This window comes from Saccopteryx bilineata, chromosome 1 (genome assembly GCF_036850765.1).
Source record: "Saccopteryx bilineata isolate mSacBil1 chromosome 1, mSacBil1_pri_phased_curated, whole genome shotgun sequence".
Lineage (NCBI taxonomy): Eukaryota > Metazoa > Chordata > Mammalia > Chiroptera > Emballonuridae > Saccopteryx > Saccopteryx bilineata.
In genome coordinates, this window is record NC_089490.1 from 340,822,127 (window position 1) to 340,834,703 (window position 12,577).

Sequence of the window (12,577 nt, forward strand, 5' to 3'; positions counted from 1 at the left end):
TTGAAGATTGCCAGAGCTATTGCTGATATTAAGCTGTAAGGAATAAAACAGCTATAAAAATTCTTGTACAAGTCTTTTAGGAGCATGGATTTTTATTTGTCATGGGTAAATGCCTAAGAGTAGGAGCTTTTATATATCTTGATTGCTATTCTTTGTTAAATGTATGTTCTGCAAATCGTTTTGCAGCATACTATTCATTTTCTTTATATTTTTTTGATAAACAAATGTTTTTAATTTTAGTGAAATTTAATTTATCATTTTTTTCTGTTATGGTTATTTCATGAAAATATTCTGTTTCCCACCAACAGCTATATGATTTTATCTTCTACATTTAGTCTGACTCTTCTTGAATTAATTTCTGTGTGTGGTGTCAGGTAGTGTCTAATGTCACCTCTCACATCAAACCCTATGATTCCAGCGCTGTTAGTTAAAAAGATTCTTCTTTCCCAGTACATTACTTCGGTGGTGTTGTTTTGGTTTGGTTTCTCAAAAATTCGTTATCATATAAGCATAGCTCTATTTCTGGATTTTCTATTCTGGGTATTAGATCTAACCCTATACAAATGCCTGACAGTATCTAGATTACTGTCACCTTATAGTAAGGCTTCAAGTTGGGTAGTTTAAGTCTTCCAACTTTTTTCATCTTTTCCAAGATTGATTTGGATATTCCAGGTGTCTTTAATTTTAACAAACTTTTTAAAAGCTGCATTTAATTTTGAGAGAATTCAGAGCTTAACAAAGTCCTGCCTTTTAATTCATGAATATTGTATTGTGGTATTGTGACTTACAATATGAAATATACATTTGGCATTTGTTTTGGCACGGAGATCCTAAAATCCTTGGAATCTCTTAAGTGATGAGAGCTACAAAGATGTTTCTTGTTATGTTAATGAGATTACTTTGGAAAACCAGCTAAGGGTAGGAGCTAGTTGTCAAGAAATCCAACCTTGTAATTAGAGGTTTGGACATTTCAGTCTTACCACTCCACCTTTAGGGAAGGGGAAAGAATTGAGACTATAGTCAATAGTCAATGGCCAATGATTTAATCAACCATGTAATGAAGACTCCATAAAAATCCAAAAGGATACGGTGGACATGTGAAGATTAGGGGAGAGTGGATCTTCTAGAGAGGGCATGGAAAATCTATGCTCTTTCCCCATGCCTTGCCCTAAAATTCTATGCCATCTGGTTATTCTTAAGTTATAGCCTTTTATAATAAACTGTTATTCTAGTAAGTAAAATGTTTCTCTGAATTCTGTGAACCTCTCTAGCAAATTAACTGAACCCAAGGAGTAAGTCTATGGAAGCCCTATCTATAGTCCGTTGATCAGAAGCACAGGTAACAACCTAGAGTTGCAAGTAGATTCTGAAGTGGGACAATGGGTAGTTTTGTGGGACTAAGTCCTTAACCTATGGAATCTGATGCTATCTCTAGGTAGAGAGTGTCAGAATTCAGTTGAATTGTAGGATACGAAAATGGTTTAGGAGAATTGCTGGTTGGTGTGGGAAGTATCCCCACCCATTGGAATTTGGGTGGACTCTATGTATATATCTCTATTTATATCTTTCATTTCTTTCTACAGTATTTCATAATTTACAGTACAGGAATCTTGCAAATTCTTTTGTTAAATTTATTCCGAAGTAGTTTTGATGCTGTTATAAATAGATTTGTTTCAATTTTCTAATTTTTTGATGTTAGAATAACATCAAAAAACTAGAATTGATTTTTATATGTTGATCTTGCATCCTGCAACTTGCTAAGTTCACTCATTGGTTTTAGTAGTTGTTTTGTAAATTTTTTAGGATGTTCCACATGAACAACCAGGTTATTTATAAGTCAATATTTTTTTTCTTCCTTTCTATCTTTTGGTTTTTTATTTTACTTACCTTATTGCATTGCCTACAACCTCCAGTGATGATAAAGATGATATCATAAAAATAATAAAAAAGAAGTAGAAGAAGTGGCAGCTTTTTCATGTTACTGATCCCAGTAGAAGTGTTCAATATTAACAATGAAGTAAGATTTAGCTATAGATTTTCTAAATGCTTTATATCAGAATAAGGACATTCTACTTTCTATTTGAGAGAGTCTAACAAAATTGGTGTTGAATTTTGTTAAGTGGTTTTTCTGAATTTATTATAATGATAGCATAGCTTTTTTGTTCTTTTGACATAGTAAACTACACTGATTGATTTATATGTGTTAAATAAGCCTTACCTTACTGGAATAAAGCCTTTTTTTTTTTTTTTTTTTTCTGAAGCTGAAAACAGGGAGAGACAGTCAGACTCCCGCATGCGCCCGACCGGGATCCACCCGGCACGCCCACCAGGAGCAATGCTCTGCCTACCAGGGGGCGATGCTCTGCCCCTCTGGGGCGTCGCTCTTCCGCAACCAGAGCCAATCTAGCGCCTGGGGCAGAGGCCAAAGAGCCATCCCCAGCGCCCAGGCCATCTTTGCTCCAATGGAGCCTTGGCTGCGGGAGGGGAAGAGAGAGACAGAGAGGAAGGGGGGGGGGGGGGGTGGAGAAGCAAATGGGCGCTTCTCCTGTGTGCCCTGGCCGGGAATCGAACGCGGGTCCCCCACACACCAGGCTAACGCTCTACCGCTGAGCCAACCGGCCAGGGCCGAATAAAGCCTTTTTGATCATGATGTATTATCAATTTTAGATATTGTTAAATTTCACTTGCTAATAATTTTCTAACTATTTTTGCACCTATTTTTATGAGATATTCTTGTGATGTTTTTGTCTAGTTATAGTGTTAGGGTATACTGATCTCATAAAATAATTTTCTTCTATTTTCTGAAAGAATTGTATTATTTTATCCTTAAATGTTTAATATATTTTATAGTTAGAGCATGGGATTAATTTTGTAGACAGGTTTTTATATACATTTAATTTGTTTAATAGATTCAGAGCTATTTGGATTTTTGTTTTATTTTGAGTCAGTTTAGTTGAGATTTATTTTTCAAGAAATATTTCCATTTTATATAAGCTGTATAATTTTCAAGTTTAATGTTATTCATAAAATTCTTATCTTTTAAGTGTCAGTCTCAACATTGGTAATGTATATGTGTCTTATTTACTTGATCAATATAACTAGAAGTTTATCACTTCTGTAGAAACTCGCAAATAACCAATTTTTTATTTCTATTGTTTTTCTGTTTGTTTTTATATGTCATATTTATTTTTTTAAAGATTTTATTTCTTGATTTTAAAGAGGAGAGAGAGAGAGAGAGAGAGAGACAGAGAGAGGCAGGCAGGTGGGGGAAGGTGAGGAGCAAAAAGCATCAACTCATTGCTTTTCCTATATACCTTGACCAGGCAAGCCCGGCGTTTCAAACTGACAACCTCAGCATTCTAGGTCTATCCTATATCCACTGTGTCACCACAGCTCAGGCATATGTCTTATATATTATTTCCTCCCTTCCACTTTCTAAGGGGTATACTATACAGTACTCTTTTTTAATGTGTAATGCCAGGATAACACTCTATCCCCTGAACCCCCCACCCACCTGAGCTTTTTAATTTAAAAATTTGTCTTTCACCAACTTTGGAAAATTTTCAGTTAATACTTGTTCAAATGTTTTCTGCCTCATTCCCTCAATCTTTTCCCTCTGGAATCCAATTACATTATGATCAACCTTTTGTTATTGTCCCATAAGTGCCCAAATTGCTCTTATTTTTCAAAATTTTTCTCTTCAAATAAGTTTCCATTGATTATGTTAACTAAGTCTTTCCTCTTTTATATTCATTTTTAAGTTAAACCTGTCCAGTTACTTTTTTTAAATTTCAGGTACTTTTTCAAGTTTTATCATTCCCATTTTTAAATTTTTTATCTTTTAAGCTATTTGCCTACCATTCAGTTCATGTTTTAAAGTCACAATTCAGAGATTGGTAGTAAATTTATACATTTATGAAACCATCACCATGTCCCAGTGGTTGAACATATCACTTACCCCAAAGAGATCTCTCCCGTTCACTGCAGCCAATCCCTGTTCCCGGCCCCAGGCCCAGGCAGCTTCTTATCTTCATTTTCTCTCTCTTGCCTCTTCTGGCCATTTCATATAGTAAATACAATATGTTGCCTGTTTTATCAGACTTTTTCCACTTAGCATAAAGTTTTTTAGATTTATTCACGTTGAAACATGTCTGTTTTTAATATTGCCAAATGCTATATTATTGCTTGAATATGGCACAGTTTGTCCAATCACCAGTTGACATTTGGATTGATTCTATGTTTTATTACTATAAATAATGCTCTTATGCACAATCACATCTGGTAAGAGCCTACTCAGTCATTCTGAATACAGAATCTCCAGGCCAATAAAATTTTTAAGTTTTCTGAAGTCATTCATCCAAATCAGATGAAACTTGTGTCTTCAGAAAAATATGTACATTTGAGGACTAACTTAGAGTAAGTGTTCAGGTTAGCAGGAGGATTACTTTGATTTAACAGTTATGATGTAAAGGACTCTACATCTGTTTAAATAGTGGGGTGTTCTAGGGATTAAAAGTTCCTGTGTTTAGGGTTGAAATCCAATAATTATTTCAACCATCTTCTGAGAGAAAAAATATACAGTCTCACATAGTTTCCTAAGCAGATACTGACAGGTGAAGCTAATAAATAGCTGGCCATCTTTGCCACTAAAATTATAGGTAACTGAGAGGTGAGAGTCTCTCTCTGAAGCTTAGCTCACAGCGGTAAGAAGAAACAGAACATAGTTGCTGTAAAATCTATTCAATTTAACTTAATATACAAGTAAAACTAGTTAAGGATACCTGAGTATACCTTAGAATTTATATTCAGCCCATAGCATTTGCTCTAGCAAAAATATCAACTTTAGCCTGACCTGTGGTGGCGCAGTGGATAAAGCATCGACCTGGAAATGCTGAGGTCACCGGTTCGAAACCCTGGGCTTGCCTGGTCAAGTCACATATGGGAATTGATGCTTCCAGCTCCTCCCCCCTTCTCTCTCTCTGTCTTTCTCTCCTCTCTCTCTGTCTCTCTCTCCCTCTCTCTCTCCACTCTAAAAACTAATAAAATAAAAAAAGGACAGAGGGATTTTATTCTTTATAAAAAAATATATCAACTTTAAACAATTAGTAGTGCTTGCATAAATTTTGTTTAAATTACACTCTTTTAATATTAATGCATTCACTATCAAAAACTCTAAAAGTATGTTATATTTTCTAGAGGAAAGTGGGACATGGAAACTTCCCCATTGAATTCAGAAAAAGCACCCAGAGTCCAGTACCCCCATAGCTCTCCATGCTTGCACTGTACTCGCCAGCAAAAGTGAAATGAGCCACAGTTCACGAAACAACCATCAAGAAGAAGGGCAGTATTACACAAGTAATATTAGTAATATGTATATATTTTAAAATTTAAGATTTTTGAATCATTTTCATGTGCTAATACTTTGCCTGCATTCTCATACACTCTTCATAGCAGCCTTGGGTCCTGGATTTCACCATTCTTGTTTCACAGGGGCATGTCATTAGTCCCAGAGCTTGCATAGCTTGTCCAAGTCACTTGGGGAGTTGATGATGGAGCCAGACCTCAAATATACTCTTATTATGTCACTCAGAAGTCACAATAGCCCAGGATATATTAGAAAGTCTGAGTTGAAAAGTCTTTGGATTATAGTATACAATTATAAATTATTCCATTTTGACTATTTAAAGATCTGAAAGCATGAGAGAAAATGAGGCTGTGGAATAATTTATATGCATGTGGAAATATTTATGCTGAAAATGGAATGCTAACTTCTGGATAGGATAGAGAAAACCAATGTGAAAATGTCTGACTTTTCTGTACAGATGCAGCCAAACAATTTATGAATTTGTTTATTCAACCCATTCAGGCATTATATATAAACCATCCATATCCATTTTTAATTAAAAATGTGTTTTTTCATCATTTTTATAAATGATACCATATTTGCATTTTAAAATATAAACTTATTATGTATAAATTTAATGCCTGGCAGAAAATGCACACTCAATAATCCTCAGTATTATTACAGGAAGTAGATGAGGTTCTATTCAAAAAGATTTGGGGAGAAAGGCAGAAAAGGTAGAATGATAACAGAATATCTACTAAATGCAGACACCCAGCTATGTGATCTTATAAACATCATCTCAATTAATTTTCACAACAAAATGAGGATAATGATATCCATATCTTCAAGAGCAAACGCTAAAGCTAAGAAAAGTTATTCTGTTTTGTTTACCTTGTTATACTATTAATGATTCAGAACCAGTTTAGTTTGATTTATATGATTCTAAAATCTATGTCCATCAAACTGATAGAAAGAGACTGAATTAGTTTTCGCATTTAACTTTTTTATTTTGAACTAAATTCCTAGAAAGTCGAATTTAAAATAAATAAATGAAGAACGCTAATATTCATTTCTGTCCAAGAGAATCCTGCAACTATCAGTGGAAATGACATTGCTCTTACACTCACAAAAAACTATAAGAAATTTGTAAGTGTCCTGAGTCAACTGTTTCTATGGAATGAGCAGCCTATAGTAACTGGTGTCTCTTACCCTGGAGACCTCTGGATATGTAGATTATCTGCTTACAGCTTGATCTGTATATAAATGGCCAATGTATCTCATTTATTTTTGCCAAGCACAGATAATTTAGGCTTAGGCTTATATATTAAAGACATAATTTCTTAAAACAAACAAAAAATCAAGCATCCCATCTGAACAGCTTTAAAGAGGTAGAAATATGACAGAGGAGAGTAAAGTAATGGATTTAGAAGCCAAAAACCAGAAATAAGAACCATGAAAACATTTGAAAGTGTGTGTTAAAATTAAAAAAAAAAAGACTCATTCAAATAATCCAAATATAAGTGAACAGATGCCACATTAACTCATTAATAAGGAAACTAGCATATAATAAAGTTGCTTCAAAGAGCATTTGCAGAACTATTTATAGACATCACAGAAATAAATCTTAGAATAAGCTGGCTAGATTCAAATATAAAACTGCTGAATGTCCTAAAGGACAACAAAACTGTAATCTTACAAATTAACAAGTAATTTCACAGAGTCTGGGTTCGAATCCATTATAAATATCAAAACAAAGGGTTAATCCCACAGAGAATTAAATAATCCTGGGGTGGGCCTATAAAACAATGCCCCTGTGTGACTTTGAAAGGACATCAAGTTGTCTTTTTGCTTTATTTTCAATAATAAATTGTGATTTAAAAATAATAACTAGATATGGACAACAGCTCTTCTAGAAGGTTCACATGTCCTCCTTCCAGAGCTCTCACCTCTATGCAGCTATGTCTGTTCAGTTTTTACTAAGTGATTGGTCAGCACATGTGGACTGTTGTTTCTGGCAACCACTAACCTAGAAGGTAGTTAACATTTTTAACAGTTATGATCAAGAAACTAACACATATCCTCTCATTTTTATGGAGCCTCCCATGAAGAAGAAGGAAACCAAGTATCAAAGATGTGTGTAATGCCAAGATGTGTTAGGAACTGTCAGAATTGAGATTTAAACCCAGATATGGCTGATTCAGGAACCTACAATCTTTTCAAGGCACTCACTGCACTATCTCTTAAACAAGGTAGAAGTAGTTTAAAATTTTTAATAAGGCTGAGTCCTTGGGGTTTGCAGAAAGTGAGGGAACACAACATTTGAGCCAACCCCTGCCCACCCCAGTCTGTTAGAACTTCAGCTGCTGAAGGATCCTTACACAGCAGATACTTGAGTTGAATAAACCACGGAAACATGTGATCAAACTGCATGAGTCTTATATTTAAAACTGGGTGCCACAAATAAACACTTTATCTTCTGTCTTAAAATTTAGCATAGTTTCTTGGGAAACTTTTGATACAAAGATTGACAATTGTGCCCATATAAAATATTTGTCTCCCCCCTAATTTGTTACTTTTTTACTTTATTTCACAAGTATCTGAAATATGTATGATTACGTGACTTCATTATGTCTAGATTCTAAATGAGGGTTAATAGTCCCAAGAGGGAAGGTCATATGTATATTCAAAATTGTTCATCTGTTTTATACTTCGGTTCCATCATGTCAATAATGATCTAATTAAAGTTGTATAGTGTTTTTAATCCTTTTTATTAGCGCGTGTGTGTTTGTGTGTGTGAGTGAGTGGCATAGATATCACTTTCTCCTCTACTATAGCATTATAATGCTGAAAAATATCTATTAGCACATCACACTCTTCCATTTGCTTGCCGGCCCCTCAGGAATAAGCATAAATACAATGCTAGGTCATAGTAAGGATATCAATTTTTTTCAAATGAACTGAACTGAAAGGTTTCCTTAACTTTGTTCCTAAGAAAAAGTAGAGCTTAAACTCTTTCCAAGAGTAATCATAGAATTCAATAAAGAAGTGAGACTTTGTTATAGGTTAATTGATTGGTGAAAGGCAAACATACCTATCTGACCTAACAATTTTGTCAAGAACCAATGAGGCTTAGTGAAAAGCACATGAGCTCGAAATTCAGATTACTTGCCAGTAATTAACCTGGTCAGGTTACTTAGATTATTTGTTTGATCACTGGTAGTTATTTTTTAACTTATACCATTTGCTGAACCTGTGCTTTGTGCTAAGGGCAGAGTGGTGAGCAAGACAGACCTTGTTTCCCCCCTCAAAGTGCTTTCCAGGGAAGCAAGAAAGGTCTTTTTTCTGTTGGGAAAGAAGAACAATAGTGGAAGCACAGGAGTCACCTGATTCAGCCTGGGAGTGGACAGGGGAGGACAAGTTTCAGACTTGAGAGATGTAACTGAGTTATAGGTTAAGCTGAGTGGAACAGGCAGAAGGATCATTAGGGGCCACAGGATAAAAGAAAGGTAATTTCCCAGACTGACAAAGGAGGATTTCTTTCTTTTCCCACCTGGATAGCAACTGCTAAGAAAGTGACATCACAGACAACTCTCTTGCAAACAATACAACCTTCTTCAGGAGCATGTTACAGTAGAGAATCCCCAACTACAATGTAGGACAGGCCTTAGAGCCTCCAGCTTCAATTACAGTTGTGAACTCGTTTTATCTTTGAAAAAGGAAAAGAAAACCAAAAGCGAAATACAGGGGTATGAAAGAGAAAAAAGCACTTTGTACATACTAACTTACTTAATTTTCATCTTATCCAATGAGAAACTTATGGTACAAAGAAGCTAAACTACTTGTCTAAGATCATAAAGCTAGTCAATGGCTGTGCAGGATTCAGACCTACATGGTTGGTCTATGTTCTTAACCGCAATGAAAAGTCCTACAAAGCTGATAAAGCTTACGCTTGTGCATAAATGTGGAGACACAGCACAATCAGGGCAGCTCATCTGGGTGCCAAGTAGGATGGGCCCCGAGTTTATACAAATAAGACCTTAGCAATTCATCACCGGGGGGGGGGGGGGGGGGCTGGGCAACCAGGGTCATGCTTGCTTACTTGATCAGTTTTGGTTCCGCTGCCTCCCCATCCACTACCCCCTTGAGAATTTAATTCAGTGGGTAGAACTTGAAGTAGAAGGAGTCTTTCTTTCTCAATAATAGGGAGGTTCTTAATGTTTTGCCTGTGATAACCTACAAATTCAAAACAACAGAAATTAATTTCCCTATGAAACAGAAGAGAAAATGGAAGTTCACAGATTTTTGAATTTTTCCCTAAGGTTAAATAATACAAAACAAAAAATTAAGGTCAAATAGTAGATAGTGAATTTGGATTTTGAATTAGTCTAGTCCTAGCTGAACAAACTCTTGTTCTCTTGGTATTTCAGAAGTCCTACAAAATGATTCATATAGAAAACGAGTCCATGAGCAAAGAGTTTCTGAAGCAATATGATGCTAGATAAAATATATTTTTTTCTTACAGAGTCACTATTAGTAGAGTAAAATTTCTGAGAAGTCATACAATAAAGAAGCATGTTTAAATTTAAGACAGTATTTAAAAGAAAAAAATGCTTTCAACTACCAAAAGCCTCTGATCCCTTCTCTCTGAATAGGGCAGAATCTGATTTATTTCTTGAGAGTCTTAGGATGATGATTCATTGAGTTAGAAGAGAGAAAGTAAAAACCTGACCAAACCCTGTCCCAAACCAGTAATGTGACTTGAGTATATCAAGCTTGCTGCCCACACCTCAGTTTCTTGTATTTAAAATATAAATAATAACATCTCACTGAATTATTTTGAGTTGGGCAACACGTCCACATTGGTGCCTGGTATGATGAAGTTGTTCAGTGAGTACCTTCTTCCCTTCTTTTCCTACTTCATCTTGTCTCCTCTCACATTCCTCTTCTGTCATTCTTTTCCCACAGCTGCCTTTCTCCCCTTCCACGTCGTGTCTCCGTTGGCTCCCAAAGCCCTTTTCTTCCACCCGTCAGTTATGTAATAAATGTTGTTAAAGAGAAGGGGATGATAACTGAAGATGTAATTCTTCTCGTGTAATGCTGATACATTCTCCACAGCATCTTAAGAAACTGACCTAAAAGGTGAGAAGGCAGGTGTGAACCCTTTTGTCCTGGAAAAGGGTGACGCGGCACCTCCCAGCTGCCAGCCAGTTCTGCAACAGTGAGCACAACAGTCCTGTCATCCTCCAGATGGATCATGGGGTTCCTAGCTGAACCCTCTAAATTTATATTTTACTTGACCAAGCCAGCAGAAGGCTTTGTGTTTTTAAAATTGAGTAAAATGGTAAGGTTTGGAACCTTGTAGCCTGGCAACTGAAGGGCTGGAAATAAAGGCCTCTGAGTAAGGGAGGTCAGCTAATGAGCAGAGGACAAAGAAGGGCCCTGGGAGCTTGGGAGAAAGAGGGGCAAGGCAAACGCACCAGGGGGGAGGATTGGGAAACAGGGCGGGTCTGTTCTGGAGAGAGAGCTGCACTGGGTTCTTCGTCCTGGGGGCTTTTATCTGAGAAAGTATATGGGACCTATTGACAATTTTACCAACTCATGTTTGTCCTTGGACAGAAAGCATGTCTCCTAGTTACATATATGAAATATATGAATGGAAAGGAGAGTAATTTTGTGCAGAGGGAAAGGTCACATGAGACTGTAACACGGTCTGTAAAAACCATCTAGTGGCCAGTAGCCAACCCTACTTCCACCTTTAAGTTACTGGTGACGACTAAAAAGCTGGTCATGGCAGCTCTAGTAACAACAGCAGCAGGACTTCATTTATGGGCTAAGCATAAAATGAACACAGCTGAGTCAAAGACATAGAAGCAGAGACAGCAAGGACCAAACTTGAGGTTAGACAGGTTTTCATTTGACTGCTGGGTGTATACCCGTAGCCAGTTGCTAAGCCCTCTGAATATCGTTTTCCCCGTTTGTCACTGTGATCATCACGCCTGCCTCATAGAGTCTCTTACATATCCACGCAGGTGGTCAGTAGAATGAGGGTACAATGTATCTGCTCAAAAAATGTTAACTGATCTGAAATTAAAAAGATAATACTCTAGCACACAGACTCATTCATGTAACACCCTTGCCTACTGGCCACTGCTGAAACGTCCCCTGCAAGGGAGGTCTTATGCTTCATTCTGTGGCCTCCTGCAATGTTAGAGTGATATAATGAGAGTCAAATCAAAATTACTCAGGCCAATTTAAGCTAGATATTTAAATCATCATTTGGTTTTCTACTCTTTATTTTTTAATATGCTTTGAATAAAAATTCTATGTGAAAGTTTGGTAGAACACAAAATCAGTATTTGAATGAATCAGCCCTCAGTACCAGCAGTTAATGTTACAGTTGCCCCTGTTGTTATTAATAACTGTGAACATCTACATTGTGCTGAAAAACATACTGAGTACAAAAAAATGAAATATTGATTTCAGCTTAGTGTAAACAACAGCCCTATGGAGTAAATATTATTGTCCTTATTTCATGGATAACGAAATTGGAACTCAAAGTAAAGGTAACTAGTTCAAGGTTCTAAGCTTAGGAAGAGCCAAGCTGGGATACAAAACCAACGATGTCACACACTCTCTTTCCTTTTGCAGCTCTTGCTCCTTAACTTCCCTTAGTCTTCCACTTTACACTAGTGGTATGCCTACCCCATGTCTCACATGTAAGCATATGCAAAGTTTGCTTTTTTGCCAAAATATTCCAGGATAACCTCTTCAGAAAGTATTCTAGTCTCTACTCCAGGAAGAACACTCCAGACACTCAAAGTTTAGAAAGCGGTACCCAACACTTCCAAGGGCAGCCACAGTTAATGACAGCTGCTATTTACTGCTTCTGTTTCCTTCTGATGAAAAAACAGGTCAAAGATTTTAAGCAAATTAAGATGATTTGCTGGTGGGACAAAATCAGGACAAAGTAAACCCACTGACCCAAGTAAAGAGCAATTTAAATATAGTGCATGTGATGGACATTTGAAAACACTGTCTACTGGGAGGAGATTCTTATTTATTCAAACAGAATTTGCTTACATGTTGTGTGGGAAGAGAAATTAACATTTAATTGTTCATTCATTCCTTTCACAAATATTTGCTGAGCATTTATCATTGTCAAGCAATGTCCTTGAATCTGGCGTAAAGCAATTACCAAGATAATTTCCTGCTCTCATGGGGTTAACATTAGTG